Source organism: Dermacentor andersoni, unplaced genomic scaffold (genome assembly GCF_023375885.2).
Source record: "Dermacentor andersoni unplaced genomic scaffold, qqDerAnde1_hic_scaffold ctg00000462.1, whole genome shotgun sequence".
NCBI classification, from domain to species: domain Eukaryota; kingdom Metazoa; phylum Arthropoda; class Arachnida; order Ixodida; family Ixodidae; genus Dermacentor; species Dermacentor andersoni.
This window is the reverse complement of record NW_027315146.1, coordinates 1-15,000: the sequence shown is the minus strand read 5'-3', so window position 1 is coordinate 15,000 and position 15,000 is coordinate 1. Positions and strand designations below refer to the sequence as shown.

General features: G+C 55.2%; 3 non-coding genes across 3 annotated transcripts; 1 reads left to right on the top strand and 2 right to left on the bottom strand.

Annotated features, from left to right (window-relative positions):
* Positions 1-1,049: 1,049 nt before the first annotated feature.
* LOC140214534 (5.8S ribosomal RNA) lies at positions 1,050-1,202 on the bottom strand. Its single transcript, XR_011891471.1, has one exon. It is a non-coding gene; the product is annotated as a 5.8S ribosomal RNA (ribosomal RNA).
* Positions 1,203-2,776: 1,574 nt separating this feature from the next.
* LOC140214537 (small subunit ribosomal RNA) lies at positions 2,777-4,591 on the bottom strand. The gene has a single exon (XR_011891474.1). It is a non-coding gene; the product is annotated as a small subunit ribosomal RNA (ribosomal RNA).
* Positions 4,592-9,996: 5,405 nt separating this feature from the next.
* Positions 9,997-10,188, top strand: LOC140214545 (U2 spliceosomal RNA). The gene has a single exon (XR_011891482.1). It is a non-coding gene; the product is annotated as a U2 spliceosomal RNA (small nuclear RNA).
* Positions 10,189-15,000: the final 4,812 nt, after the last annotated feature.

Here is a 15,000-nt window from a genome sequence, read left to right as displayed (position 1 = left end):
CGCGTGCGTCATACGAGCGGTATGCCGAAAAGGACTCGACACGTTCGAAAACCCAGCGCCAACCGAGTGCGACGCCCTACCACGTCCTTCGCCCAACACGGAGCTACTTATAGACGAGGCTGGCAGGCGGTGAACCGCCTGCGCGCGTGCGGCGCACGAGCAGTTGCGTGGTAAGCGACCGTGTCTGAAGCCCAAACACCACCGAGGCAAAGATCGCCTTAGCAGCGCGCCGCTTCAGCGGGCACCGCAGGGGCGACTAAAACCTGGCGGGAGGCATCGTCTCGTGTAGCGTCGCCCCTGCCCCAACTGGAGTGGCCCAGTCTTTAGGGGACAGAGACTGCGAAGCACTTGGACCGACGGCGGACTACGACGGAACGCTTCAGCTCGGCCAACGGGGCACCCACGCTCTCGAAGGAGACATTTTCCGTTTCGCGGCAATTCTCCGCCGTGCCGTGACTCTTCTCGCTCGCAGACTGCGCTGTCGCGTCGAACCGCTTTCGGGGGCCACCCTTCTCCTCCCCGCTCCTCGCAAGAATCTGCCGATTCCCATTCCTGCGACGAAGCCCGGAAGGGCGCCCACACAACTGCGGTGACGTGAACGAGCGACCAGCTCTGGAGCTCGACGTACTTCGAAGGCAAACAGCGCAAATTGCGATCGCGCTGGCTTTGCGCACGGCGCGGGAATCGGCCGGCGTTTCATTCCCACGTTTTCCGTGCACGCAAGCGTGCGCTTCCGACTCTCTCGCAAACGTGCGCGCTACATGGCAACAGACGTTCGCGCCTCGTGCTTGGACCGCTCTTTCCCTGCAGGTATCCGACTCCATCCTGCGGCGGTCTTGCTAGAGGCGCGCACTCGTCACGCTGCAGTAGTAATGCCTCGTTTCCGTCTTTTCGAAGAATTGGCACAACGGTTTGCCACCGTCTCCCTCTCGTGAGGCCGCTGGCGCGTGGCTTTAGCGCTCAACGTACTGTCCATGATGCCGACGCGGTCAAAACGAGTCGACGGACGCACGTTCCCTGTGCGCCGAAGTCTCTCTTGATATGTGATCCGACCCTCAGACAGACGAAGCCAAGGGAAGACCCAAGGCCGCAATGTGCGTTCAAAGAATCAGTGCTCAGTGTGTCCTGCAATTCACACCAAGTCTCGCAGCTGGCTGCGTTCTTCATCGACCCGAGAACCGAGTGATCCACCGCTTAGAGTCGTGAAAAATAGTTTGTTCAATTCAGTACAGTACAACCAGGGTTTTAGGCACGTGGCGTCTCCCTGTGTGTGGTTTCGAAGAGCGCCTTTCGGCGTGCGCTCCTCCAGTCTCGCTCTTTCGGCGGCCGCGTCTCAGCAGCTGAAAGCCTAATGGCACTCCACTCCTGCTACTCGCGCGTGTGTTTTGCGCCCACGCCTTCCTCGCTTGCCCTCGAGGTAGCTTATGCCGTTTGCGCGCACTCGAAGCCGGTTTTACCTGCCATCCAACCACCGGACCCGTGTGTCTCGTGTGCACGTTCACATCGCTCCACTAAAAATTGCAAAGAGCGACAGAGCCATGATTAGGGCTAAGCCGCTGTGGAGTCTTTAACGGCTACACGGCCACGGGCAGGGCTTCACCCCCATCGACGTGCTTCGCTTCAGTCAGCAGTAGGTTCATAGAAGGGCCTCAAACACACACACACTTTCGCATCGGCAGATCGCCGCAGCATAACCGCTGTTGATCCAACAGCCTACTTGAGACGAAAGACAAGAGCCCGGCGCGCGTACTCGCGCAGCTCTCCAAAACCACTCGGCCAGTGCCAGGGACGGCTCCCTGCGCCGGCGCCACAACAAGTCTACTTGAGGCGGAAGACGAAGCCAGCAAGGGCCTGGCCGCAAGTGCGTTCGAATCCGGGACTACAGTCCCTCGTCTGTCCGTACTTCCTCTTTCGACGTGCGGCGCCTTCCCAAAGCGCACAAGTCCGCTAACCGCAGAACGCTTCCGACGTAGCAAAGCCGCGTTTCCTTCGGTACTTCGCAGCAACGCCGCCTTTCCCTCGGCGGCGGGCGAATAGCCTGCAGACGTCGTCGCATTAAACCGCGATCTCGACACCTCGCGCGTCACGAGCAGGAGCCGACCGGCAGCCTCCGGCCCTTTCGGACTCGGTGGCATTTGCCGCGGAGGACGGGAGAGCACTTTAGGCCACGGTTCCTTCCGTACTTGGCAGCCGCACCCTCATACCGACAGTTCCATGACCGACCGAGCGCCACACCGTTCCTTTAGTACTTGGGCGGCAACAAAGTCGGGTCGTTACTCCATACTCGCCGCAGGAAGCGACCGGCAGCCGCCAGACTTTTCAGACTCGGCAGCGTTTGCCGCGGAGGACGGGAGAGCGCTCGCACCACGGTTCCGTGTGTGTACTAAGCGGCAGCGGCATTAGCTCTCGACCGTCAGTTCCTTGACCGACCGCACGCTTCGCCGTTCCCCTCGTACTGGGCAAAGCAGCAGGTCGGGTCGTCTTACTCCCATTCCGCGCAAGAGCGCCAAAGCGGACAGAAAGCCCACCCAGTGTGCGTTACGCCGTTTCTACCCGCGGGCGCGGCCAAGCCAACCGTCCAAGGTTGCAGCCGGCGTCCACTGGGCGCAACAAATTTGGCACGGGGCGCCCCTCAAAATTCAGGCAGTCCCCGGCATGTTCGGGTATAGCCGTCCCCGCGTCCAAGCGGGGCCAGCGGCGGAAAGCGTCGGGCGCAGCGAGCTGCTTCACCCACACGGGGTAGAAACAATGGCGCTCGCCACCCTTCACAATCCGGTAATGATCCTTCCGCAGGTTCACCTACGGAAACCTTGTTACGACTTTTACTTCCTCTAAATGATCAAGTTTGGTCATCTTTCCAACAGACCGGCGCAACCGAAAGGCCGCGCCGGACATCGGTCCGAAGACCTCACTAAATCATTCAATCGGTAGTAGCGACGGGCGGTGTGTACAAAGGGCAGGGACGTAATCAACGCGAGCTTATGACTCGCGCTTACTGGGAATTCCTCGTTCAAGGGGAACAATTGCAAGCCCCTATCCCAATCACGAAAGAAGTTCCACGGGTTACCCAGTCTTTTCAGACAGGGATAAAGACACGCTGCTTCCTTCAGTGTAGCGCGCGTGCGGCCCCGGACATCTAAGGGCATCACAGACCTGTTATTGCTCTGTTTCGTGCGGCTAGGAGCCGCTTGTCCCTCTAAGAAGGTTGTAAGGTGCTGGGAACCCCGCACCTATTTAATAGGCTAGAGTCTCGTTCGTTATCGGAATTAACCAGACAAATCGCTCCACCAACTAAGAACGGCCATGCACCACCATCCACCGAATCAAGAAAGAGCTCTCAATCTGTCAATCCTCCCAGTGTCCGGGCCGGGTAAGTTTTCCCGTGTTGAGTCAAATTAAGCCGCAGGCTCCACTCCTGGTGGTGCCCTTCCGTCAATTCCTTTAAGTTTCAGCTTTGCAACCATACTTCCCCCGGAACCCAAACACTTTGGTTTCCCGGAAGCTGCCCGCCGAGTCATTTGAGTAACTCAGGCGGATCGCTGGTTGGCATCGTTTATGGTCAGAACTAGGGCGGTATCTGATCGCCTTCGAACCTCTGACTTTCGTTCTTGATCAAAGAAAACATTCTTGGCAAATGCTTTCGCAGTAGTTCGTCTTGCGACGGTCCAAGAATTTCACCTCTAGCGCCGCAATACGAATGCCCCCGTCTGTCCCTCTTAATCATTACCTCGTATTCCAAAAACCAACAGAACAGAAACGAGGTCTTGTTCTATTATTCCATGCAAGTTTATTCAGGCGACTCGCCTGCGTTGAGCACTCTAATTTTTTCAAAGTAAAAGCACCGGCCTTCTCGAGGCACACAATGAAGTGCACCAAGAAAGGACCGGCATGATGTTCAGTCCGAGCCGTCGCATCGGGTAGATGCACTACTCGTCTGGAACTGAGATCCAACTACGAGCTTTTTAACCGCAGCAGCTTTAGTATACGCTATTGGAGCTGGAATTACCGCGGCTGCTGGCACCAGACTTGCCCTCCAATTGATCCTCGTTAAAGGATTTAGAGTGTACTCATTTCAATTACGGGGCCTCAAAAGAGTCCCGTATTGTTATTTTTCGTCACTACCTCCCCGTGCCGGGAGTGGGTAATTTGCGCGCCTGCTGCCTTCCTTGGATGTGGTAGCCGTTTCTCAGGCTCCCTCTCCGGAATCGAACCCTGATTCTCCGTTACCCGTAACAACCATGGTAAGCAAGTAACCTACCATCGAAAGTTGATAAGGCAGACACTTGAAAGAAACGTCGCCGGCTCGTGGCCATGCGATCAGCACAAAGTTATCCAGAGTCACCACACAATACGGGCCGAAACCCGATCGATCTTGGTCTAATAAAAGCACCCGTCGCCCAAAGGGCTTCAGGCTCACTGCATGTATTAGCTCTAGAATTGCCACAGTTATCCAAGTAGGAAGAAACGATCTAAGGAACCATAACTGATTTAATGAGCCATTCGCGGTTTCGCCTTATTTCGGCATGTACTTAGACATGCATGGCTTAATCTTTGAGACAAGCATATGATTACTGGCAGGATCAACCAGGTAATCGTTCAACTGCGCGTCCAGCCTTTCAAGCAGGCCGGACGCCGTTTTTGCGATGCCGAGGCCACCTTCAGGCGCCCCAACACGCTTCGTTCTCGCAAAGGGTAGCACTTTGCACAGTCCGAGACGACGGCGTTCGAGCTCGCAACGGCGCCCTCCCCGCAGGGCCGGGTATCGCCACGCGGCAAGAAGCACGCAACATTCTCGATAGACCGGTTGTGTCGACTCGATCGCGGCTTGCGGTTTCTCTCGAGCCCGCAGCACTGGTGGACCGACCGACACTTGCAACGTAGCCGAGACGGCAAAGCCGCTAGGCGACGGGTCACGCCCGCGCCTTCGGCGCTTTCGTATTTGATTCGTCCGAGGACGATGCGGAACACACTTCGATATCGTGGAAAAAGCGTCGTCCGACAACCAGCCCCTAACGCATCAAGCGGATGAGGCTGCAGACGTCAGCTGTGGGATCCACGGGAGCGATACCGGGGACACGCTTGACGGGCACGAAGCCCGCCGCATATCAAACACCCAGGTCGCTTTGGGGGCGACTGCTCTCTGGGACCCCCATATAATAGCAGCGATAAGTACCCAGACCTCCATGGGGCCGTACTCGTGCCACTTTCGACGAGCGTTTGGCGAAAATCGTGCCGCCTCGTAACGCCGCGAGCAAGATTGAAAGCTTACGTCGGCAGCACAATGCCGAAGTCGTGAAAGCGCAGCGCGTCCACCGAATGCGCGAACGGCAATTTCTCGCCAATGGCCAGTACGGTTTCCTGCACAATTGCCTGTCTGTCGCCCTACGGGGCCCCCGGCCGATCGATTCGAGGCACGCTAGCACGGCCCCTTCGCCATTTCCGAGCACGAGTGCGAACAGTGCGGGCGGCGTGCTCGACGCCCCGGCTGACGTCGTTTCGGACTTTGTCTCTTCGCGTGCTCGCGGCAACGCCGCGGCCAACGACGACGTCTGCGCGGTTCTTTGCCGGTTCCCGGCGTGCTACAGTGCAGCCCTCTGCAGGGTGACACCGGCTCCGTCGTGGCCGTGCGGCGGCTTGTACGCAAAAGTTGCGTCAAAGGCGTCGCGCTCGCGCCGCCCCGGCACACGCGGTTTCGGACTTTGTCTCTTCCAGCGCTCGCGTAGTCGTGGGCACGATTGTCGACGTCGCAACGGTGCGCGGACACCGCCACGAGCACGCGCAAGACGAAAATCGCACTACGGTACAATGTCGGCCGGGGCCGTACGGCCCCTTACAGTAGCAGCGATAAGTGCCCAGACCTCCATGGGGCCGTACTCGTGCGACGCGGCGGCGTACTGCGCCGAGCCGAGCGCCAATATTTGGCTTTTGCAGGGCGGATTCGAGCTCTGGCGATCGCCGCGGTACCGCCGCTCACCGATTCAAGGCACGCTAGCGCGGCCCCTTCGCCATTTCCGAGCACGCGTGCGAACAGTGCGGGCGGCGTGCTCGACGCCCCGGCTGACGTCGTTTCGGACTTTGTCTCTTCGCGTGCTCGCGGCAACGCCGCGGCCAACGACGACGTCTGCGCGGTTCTTTGCCGGTTCCCGGCGTGCTACAGTGCAGCCCTCTGCAGGGTGACACCGGCTCCGTCGTGGCCGTGCGGCGGCTTGTACGCAAAAGTTGCGTCAAAGGCGTCGCGCTCGCGCCGCCCCGGCACACGCGGTTTCGGACTTTGTCTCTTCCAGCGCTCGCGTAGTCGTGGGCACGATTGTCGACGTCGCAACGGTGCGCGGACACCGCCACGAGCACGCGCAAGACGAAAATCGCACTACGGTACAATGTCGGCCGGGGCCGTACGGCCCCTTACAGTAGCAGCGATAAGTGCCCAGACCTCCATGGGGCCGTACTCGTGCGACGCGGCGGCGTACTGCGCCGAGCCGAGCGCCAATATTTGGCTTTTGCAGGGCGGATTCGAGCTCTGGCGATCGCCGCGGTACCGCCGCTCACCGATTCAAGGCACGCTAGCGCGGCCCCTTCGCCATTTCCGAGCACGCGTGCGAACAGTGCGGGCGGCGTGCTCGACGCCCCGGCTGACGTCGTTTCGGACTTTGTCTCTTCGCGTGCTCGCGGCAACGCCGCGGCCAACGACGACGTCTGCGCGGTTCTTTGCCGGTTCCCGGCGTGCTATAGTGCAGCCCTCTGCAGGGCGACACCGGCTCCGTCGTGTCCGTGCGGCGGCTTGTACGCAAAAGTTGCGTCAAAGGCGTCGCGCTCGCGCCGCCCCGGCACACGCGGTTTCGGACTTTGTCTCTTCCAGCGCTCGCAACCATGTCGGGGCCGACGCCGACGACTGCGTGGTGTTTCAACGATTGCCGGCGTGACACAATGCAGCTGCGTGCGGGATGCCAGCGATTCCGTCGTGTCCGTGCGGCGGCTTGTACGCAAAAGTTGCGTCAAAGGCGTCGCGCTCGCGCCGCCCCGGCACACGCGGTTTCGGACTTTGTCTCTTCCAGCGCTCGCGTAGTCGTGGGCACGATTGTCGACGTCGGAACGGTGCGCGGACACCGCCACGAGCACGCGCAAGACGAAAATCGCACTACGGTACAATGTCGGCCGGGGCCGTACGGCCCCTTACAGTAGCAGCGATAAGTGCCCAGACCTCCATGGGGCCGTACTCGTGCGACGCGGCGGCGTACTGCGCCGAGCCGAGCGCCAATATTTGGCTTTTGCAGGGCGGATTCGAGCTCTGGCTATCGCCGCGGTACCGCCGCTCACCGATTCAAGGCACGCTAGCGCGGCCCCTTCGCCATTTCCGAGCACGCGTGCGAACAGTGCGGGCGGCGTGCTCGACGCCCCGGCTGACGTCGTTTCGGACTTTGTCTCTTCGCGTGCTCGCGGCAACGCCGCGGCCAACGACGACGTCTGCGCGGTTCTTTGCCGGTTCCCGGCGTGCTATAGTGCAGCCCTCTGCAGGGCGACACCGGCTCCGTCGTGTCCGTGCGGCGGCTTGTACGCAAAAGTTGCGTCAAAGGCGTCGCGCTCGCGCCGCCCCGGCACACGCGGTTTCGGACTTTGTCTCTTCCAGCGCTCGCGTAGTCGTGGGCACGATTGTCGACGTCGGAACGGTGCGCGGACTACGCCACGAGCACGCGCAAGCCGAAAATCGCACTACGGTACAATGTCGGCCGGGGCCGTACGGCCCCTTACAGTAGCAGCGATAAGTGCCCAGACCTCCATGGGGCCGTACTCGTGCGACGCGGCGGCGTACTGCGCCGAGCCGAGCGCCAATATTTGGCTTTTGCAGGGCGGATTCGAGCTCTGGCGATCGCCGCGGTACCGCCGCTCACCGATTCAAGGCACGCTAGCGCGGCCCCTTCGCCATTTCCGAGCACGCGTGCGAACAGTGCGGGCGGCGTGCTCGACGCCCCGGCTGACGTCCTTTCGGACTTTGTCTCTTCGCGTGCTCGCGGCAACGCCGCGGCCAACGACGACGTCTGCGCGGTTCTTTGCCGGTTCCCGGCGTGCTATAGTGCAGCCCTCTGCAGGGTGACACCGGCTCCGTCGTGTCCGTGCGGCGGCTTGTACGCAAAAGTTGCGTCAAAGGCGTCGCGCTCGCGCCGCCCCGGCACACGCGGTTTCGGACTTTGTCTCTTCCAGCGCTCGCAACCATGTCGGGGCCGACGCCGACGACTGCGTGGTGTTTCAACGATTGCCGGCGTGACACAATGCAGCTGCGTGCGGGATGCCAGCGATTCCGTCGTGGCGGTGCGGCGGCTTGTACGCAAAAGTTGCGTCAAAGGCGTCGCGCTCGCACCGCCCCGGCACACGTGGTTTCGGACTTTGTCTCTTCGAGCGCTCGCAGCGATGTCGAGGCGATCGCTTACGTCTGCACGGTTTGCGGTGTGCTACAATGCAGCAGTCTGCCGCACTACACCTCTTGGTTGCCGAGGCCAGCACGGCAATTTACTGAAGCGAGCGCATTGCGCCCAGGCGGCAGCGGACTTTGTTGCTTCGGGAGTGCTCTTGCTGTAAAATTTGAACGGCTGCAGCTGCGCGAAGCAAGTGTACCTATTTTCACTCTCTCTCTGTCTGCCTTTGAGGCGACTGTAATTTCACTTTAAACGCAACTGGAGGCGGGAGCAACCTGATGAGAGTAGGTGGACTTCGGTACATGTAATTTAGAAATTGCTTTCAAGCTTTGAGGACATACACCTTCGCGCCATCTGCTTTCCCCGTCTCTTTGGCACTTTATAGTATGTGCTGCATGCTCTGCATTCCAAAGAAACACGCCTGTCTCTCTCCCTCTCTCACGTTCTTCTTCTTTTTGTAGCTGCTGTTGTAGAAGATGCTATGCTCTTTAATCGCTGTAACATAGAGTGCTTGCACAAGCCAACAACTTTTGCGTGTTTTTTTTTTTTTTCTCTTCCCAAGACGTTTCTGCCATTATTCACTAACTCTCGTTCTTAGTATGCAATGGAGCGTTAGCTCGCGCCATCTACCTTTCTTTCTGTATTGCAAAGTCCGCAGGTTTTCCTAGTTCCGTACACAGATGGCGCCAATGCGTTTTGGCGCCAGGTTCGAACGACCTCGCTCTACTCGTGTTTGGCATTTGAATGTTTCAAAGGGGTTTGCGACAGGGGGTGGTTCTTGTGCAAGGCTGAGCTTTCCAGCTGCGTTTAAGCTATGCTAGCATGTGTGCGTATATATATATATATATATATATATATATATATATATATATATATATATATATATATAAATACACAAACACACACACACACACATGCATATATACATACACACACACGGTAATGGTAAAGATGATGAGGTAGCACTTTTTTTTTTCTTTTTTTTACAATGCCTGTGTTTCAGATGGCGATCTTTCTCCCCTCTATGTTTCCGGTTGGAAGGAGTGTGCAGCGTTTTCTATATTTATTTTGTCATTCACTTCTATGTTGCTCGTCTTCGTACATGGGGCATGCTACCTAATTCTACCGGTCGATTCGACACGTTGCGATCCGTCCCGGCCTGTGCCGTATCAAAATTTTCAGTGGGCCTTGCGGTAAATAAAAAGAAATGAAGGAAATGCGCGTAGTATATTACAATTGCACACGGGCTTGAAACGAAGCCCTCAAGGAAGGTCACCTTGAGCGGTCGCATTCAGACGGAAGTAAGCATTCCCCTGGCGCGTTTTTTTTCCGCTCGCCTGTTCCGTTTTCTACGAGGTTGCCTTGGTTGGTTTCGCGTTACAAGCAAGCTTGCACTCGGGTCTCGTTTCTACGCGACAGCGTTTCGTTAACAGCGAAAGACTGAGGCGTTGCGAATTCATCCGTGAGATAGGGAGCGTTGAGTCTGTACACAGGCTGAATTTTATAATATTGCCCACGCTGTTGCTGAGGTTACCCATGTCGGCAGGGCGCCCACAAGGCAGTAGTACAATGAAGTGAAGTGAAGGACATCGCTTCTCGGCCTTTTGGCTAAGATCAAAGTGTAGTATCTGTTCTTATCAGCTTAATATCTGATACGGGTTCTATATGGACCCACGATAATAAACCTATTTTTGGAAGTTGGCGGAGTGCTTGAAGCCTGCTTCACCTCCGCCGCAGGTCGGCCCGGTATTGCACTACCTCCGGGATCGGCCCCGCTCACTTAGGTGAGACTTCATTCAATCAAAATGAAGAGCACAAGCTCAACGCGAGCACTGACTTGACACGCACCATTCCTATACTACACGCAACGATGCCGGTTCGCGGACCACGAGAGTAATTAAACTGCCACTCCATCTGTGTGTAGCGTCGCACTTGTTGCGTCGCAAATGGGACAGCCGCTCCAGCAAATTTCTAGTTATGGGCTTCGAGAAAAATTAATGAAAGCAAAAGAAAGAACCAGAATTCCTATTTGTCCGATGTCTCTGAATGATTGTCTCCTGTAAAGAGCCACTTGGGGGGATGGGGGGTAGGATTAGCCGTGGGGTTCGCAATCAATATGAATCCCACTCAAAGCCAACACTGGATTTTGGAGTTCACTATCGCTTGGATCCGTAAACCACCGCGCCCACGCAAGCTCGCCCTGCCGCCGAAATCCGCTGCCCAAGTGGAAGAAAGATTCCCTATGAAAGAAAAATAGAGTGCCCGATTTCTGGCAACTACTGTGCAGCCTTTGTGTACACATTTTCGCAGCAGTGGGACCGAGCGCCTCGAAAACAAACTTGTCGTATGCCCGAATGTGGCGAAATATATTCAAGGGTTAAAAGGTGCCTCATCTTTCTAACCTGTATGTTACGAAGACCTGTTGCTACCTTTTCATCATGAACATCATCATCATCATCATCCTGGCTACGCCCACTGCAGGGCAAAGGCATCTCCCATGATCCTCCAAGTACCCCGGTCAGGTGCCGATTGTCGCCATGTAGTCCCTAATCTAATCTGCCCTCCTACCTTTCTGCCACCCCCTGCTACGCTTCCCTCCTCTCGGAATTCAGTCTGTAACCCTTAATGGCCACCGGTTATCTTCCCCCCAGATTGCATGCCCTGCGCATGCCCATTTGTTTTTCCTGGTTTAAACTTTGGTGTCATTAACGAGCGTTTGTTCTCGCACACCCCAATCTGCTCTATTCCGATCCCCCCGTGACGCCACACCCATCATCCTTCTTTCCAGAGCCCGTTGCGTCGCCCTCAGTTACCCTTCGGTAATCCTCAAAGCTTTTTGTTGGGACACTCGTGGCATCTTTCTCGTTTAATGAAGTCAAATTTTTTTCAGTTTTGGGGGAAAACTCAATGAGCTAGGCGCGATTGTGTCCCTGGCGCCGCTCTCAACAAGATGGCGGCGCCCATGCTTTTTGCCTGCAGGTTCGGCCCTACGCAGAACACGCCTGCCGGGCAGTGTAGCCACGTTGAAGGGGCAAAGCGTAGTGCAGTGAAGCGCTTGCTCGGGCGAAAAACGCAAATATGAGCCAAACAGGAATTTCCATTATTGGAAATTCCAGTTCAGTTTGCGCATTGCGTTCGCCTAAGGTAAAGAACACAAATGCGAGTGCCACAGCAGTCAAGTCAAAGCTTAGGATTGCGTACCATTTTTTTTTTTTTTTTCGTGCCTTTTACTCCTGGCCTGCGTGGCCCTAGCGCGCATGCACACGAAAGTAATGAAATGGTGAAAACACGAAATAATGCGGTGCGGCTGTATCATATCTATTTTGTGCGCTTTGTTCTTTGTGGACTACAGCGGTGTGCGTCATGAGAAAGTTTCGGTGCCCTTCTTGGGTGACCAGTGAAGCTATATTTAAAACCACATTGATTTGTACGGTTATTGCTACAAACTGCGTGTGGGTGTTTTTCTTTTTCGCTGCCAACGATGGGTTATCGCAACCGCGATCGGTTCTGCTGCTACGCTAGACGCGTGCTTGCCAACGGTTGGCTCTATACGCGACCCGCGACGCGTGGTCGGCACATTCAAGCAGTCAATTGCAAACCGTTCCAAGAAAAAGGATGTACTCCACTTGCCACCTAGTTCGACGATTGTACTTTCTGACCCTCGAGGAAGCGCCGCCATCCCACGTTTTCTATAATACGATAAGATTCAGAGCGACCGCGACCACTTGTCTTTGTCAATATCTCGGAAACGCTTTCTTTTTCTTTTTTTTTTTAAATCCAGATACTCAGACGCGCCCGTGTTCACGCGCACTTGCTCTCTCCGATAAGCAGGGAAGCTCGGTTGGGGTGGTGTCGGGCCTTGCGCATGCGCTGCTGAGCTCGTCGCTTCGCCGGCCGGTCGATGCTGGCGCGGTACTGGTAATGAACTTCGACGTGCATGGTGAAACGTCACTTTGTATTGCCACTGTAGACTAGCAATGCAATGTGTTTGCGAGCGATTGGATAAATGAGAAAGCGTGCACTGTCTACAGTTTATGCCCCTCTAGAGTAGTGGAAATGTTGCTCCAAGTGTTAGGTTTGTAATTTGCGCCTACGAACATGAACTAAACAAAGAAAATGGTCTGCAGCCGCCTTCGCTTCATAAAATTCCCGTACGAAGAAATTTCCGTGCGCGAATGAGAGAGCAAAAGAGAGAAACCATGCTAAGAAGAATGGCTGCCTTTTACGTGATCTCGCGCATGAAACCAGACGATGGATTAATTTTAGCCGTTCATTTTGATTTGCCGAATGTAAACCGGAACACTTTCTCCACGCGGTCTTCAGATTTGAATGGCAATCAATCACATCCTTTCTTTTTTTTTTTTTTTCTGTTTCTTTCTATCTGGAACCGAAAGAATTCAGAACGCCATTTCAATCTTAGATTCGATTAGATATCGTGACTGGTATGCTGAAATATCACGCCTTATCTGGTGTTAACCTTCTTGATCACGGCAATAAAAAATCGCCAGTTCCCGAACTTTAATCGCGCCGAAGATGAACCGATATGCTGGATTCTTATTGTCATGATTTTATAGAAAGCGCTGGTTCTATGGCTAGCTTTGAGGAAAAGAAAAACATCGTTCAGGAATGTATAACTCTAAACAACTAAAAAAAAAATCTGCCGGCAATTGGTACTACAACGAGAGTACTGAGAATACTGGAAAAGATGAAATCCAATCATGCTGAACTGAACTGAAATTATTTCATCAAGACATGCCCCGAAAAACGTGGCCACTTTCAATGATAATTTCAAATGTGATTTCTTTCTTTTTTTTTTTCTTTTTTACGACGGATAATAATTATCTTTCCAATGGCGGATGTGAAAATTTCAGAGCACGGCATTTTCGAAATCCCAAGGCCCCGGACGCATTCTCTCTTCTTTAAGTATTTTGGTGGTGCACACGGAGGAAAATTTCGCGCACGTAATTTATAAACTAGTAGTTGATTTTCTAGAAGAACACAAAGTGCTGACAAACGGCCAACCAGGACACAATTAAATTGGTATTACGCACGGTTTCGAAGCCGCGGTAACAAAAGGGTAACAAAGGGACGTTCATTTCGTGGTGTGGATTTCACGTCTCTCACAATAAAAAAAAAATAATAATAAAAACTACTGCATAAAATAGGTTTTCCCAAACTGGATGGTTTCGATCAGCTTTTGAACAGCCCTTCCTTAAATTGAGTTGGCGTTGATTGAGCAGGTGCGGGCCTCTGCTGTTTTGGATTTTTGTAAATGGCATCAGTACTGGACAGTCCGTTCACTTGAGGATCAAAGGAGAAACCCCCCAAAAAAATATCATATCGTGGTGAGAGACGTGGCAGATGAGTACAATTATCGGCAGAAAAAAAAAAAAAGGAAAACCGCCTCGTACTCAGAAGCCGCTCCTCTCACGTGTGAAGCTTCAAACAAATTGTTTTTCTTGAGACGCTCTATAAAGTTATACACAGCTCCTTAAATGCAGCACCCGCACACAAAGCCAAACGTTCCAAGCTGGAAAGAAAGCATGAAATTCGCGGTGCCCGTTTCCTGTGAAACAACGGGCAACATTACGCCAAGTCCGCTACCACGTCAGCCGGGGCGGCCACACCCCGCCCGCGCTTAAGCCACATATGGCGACTGAAAATGCTCACCGCTCAAGCTGCGCGCGGCAAAGTCCGCAACCACGTCAGCCGGGGCGGCCACGGAGAGCGCCGAACGCCCGCGCTTAAGCCTGAAAATGCTCGGCGCTTACGCCAGGTAGCGAGAAAAAATGCTCGGCGCTTAAGCCACGCGGGGACTAAAACTGAAGCCACGGGATTATTGCTGAAATTGTATGCATTCCGGTGGAAGTCTGTCGGCGCCGGCGCGCGGCAAAGTCCGCAACCACGTCAGCCGGGGCGGCCACGGAGAGCGCCGAACGCCCGCGCTTAAGGCTGAAAATGCTCGGCGCTTACGCCAGGTAGCGAGAAAAAATGCTCGGCGCTTAAGCCACGCGGGGACTAAAACTGAAGCCACGGGATTGTTGCTGAAATTGTATGCATTCCGGTGGAAGTCTGTCGGCGCCGGCGCGCGGCAAAGTCCGCAACCACGTCAGCCGGGGCGGCCACGGAGAGCGCCGAACGCCCGCGCTTAAGGCTGAAAATGCTCGGCGCTTAAGCCAGGTAGCGCGATAAAAATGCTCGGCGCTTAAGCCACGCGGGGACTAAAACTGAAGCCACGGGATTGTTGCTGAAATTGTATGCATTCCGGTGGAAGTCTGTCGGCGCCGGCGCGCGGCAAAGTCCGCAACCACGTCAGCCGGGGCGGCCACGGAGAGCGCCGAACGCCCGCGCTTAAGGCTGAAAATGCTCGGCGCTTAAGCCAGGTAGCGCGATAAAAATGCTCGGCGCTTAAGCCAGGTAGCGAGTAAAAATGCTCGGCGCTTAAGCCACGCGGGGACTGCAACTGAACCCACGGGATTGTTGTTGCTGAAATTGTATGCAGTCCGGTAGAAGTCTGTCGCGCGCCTGCGCGCGGCAAAGTCCGCAACCACGTCAGCCGGGGCGGCGAAAAAAAAAAAAAAAAAAAAAAAGC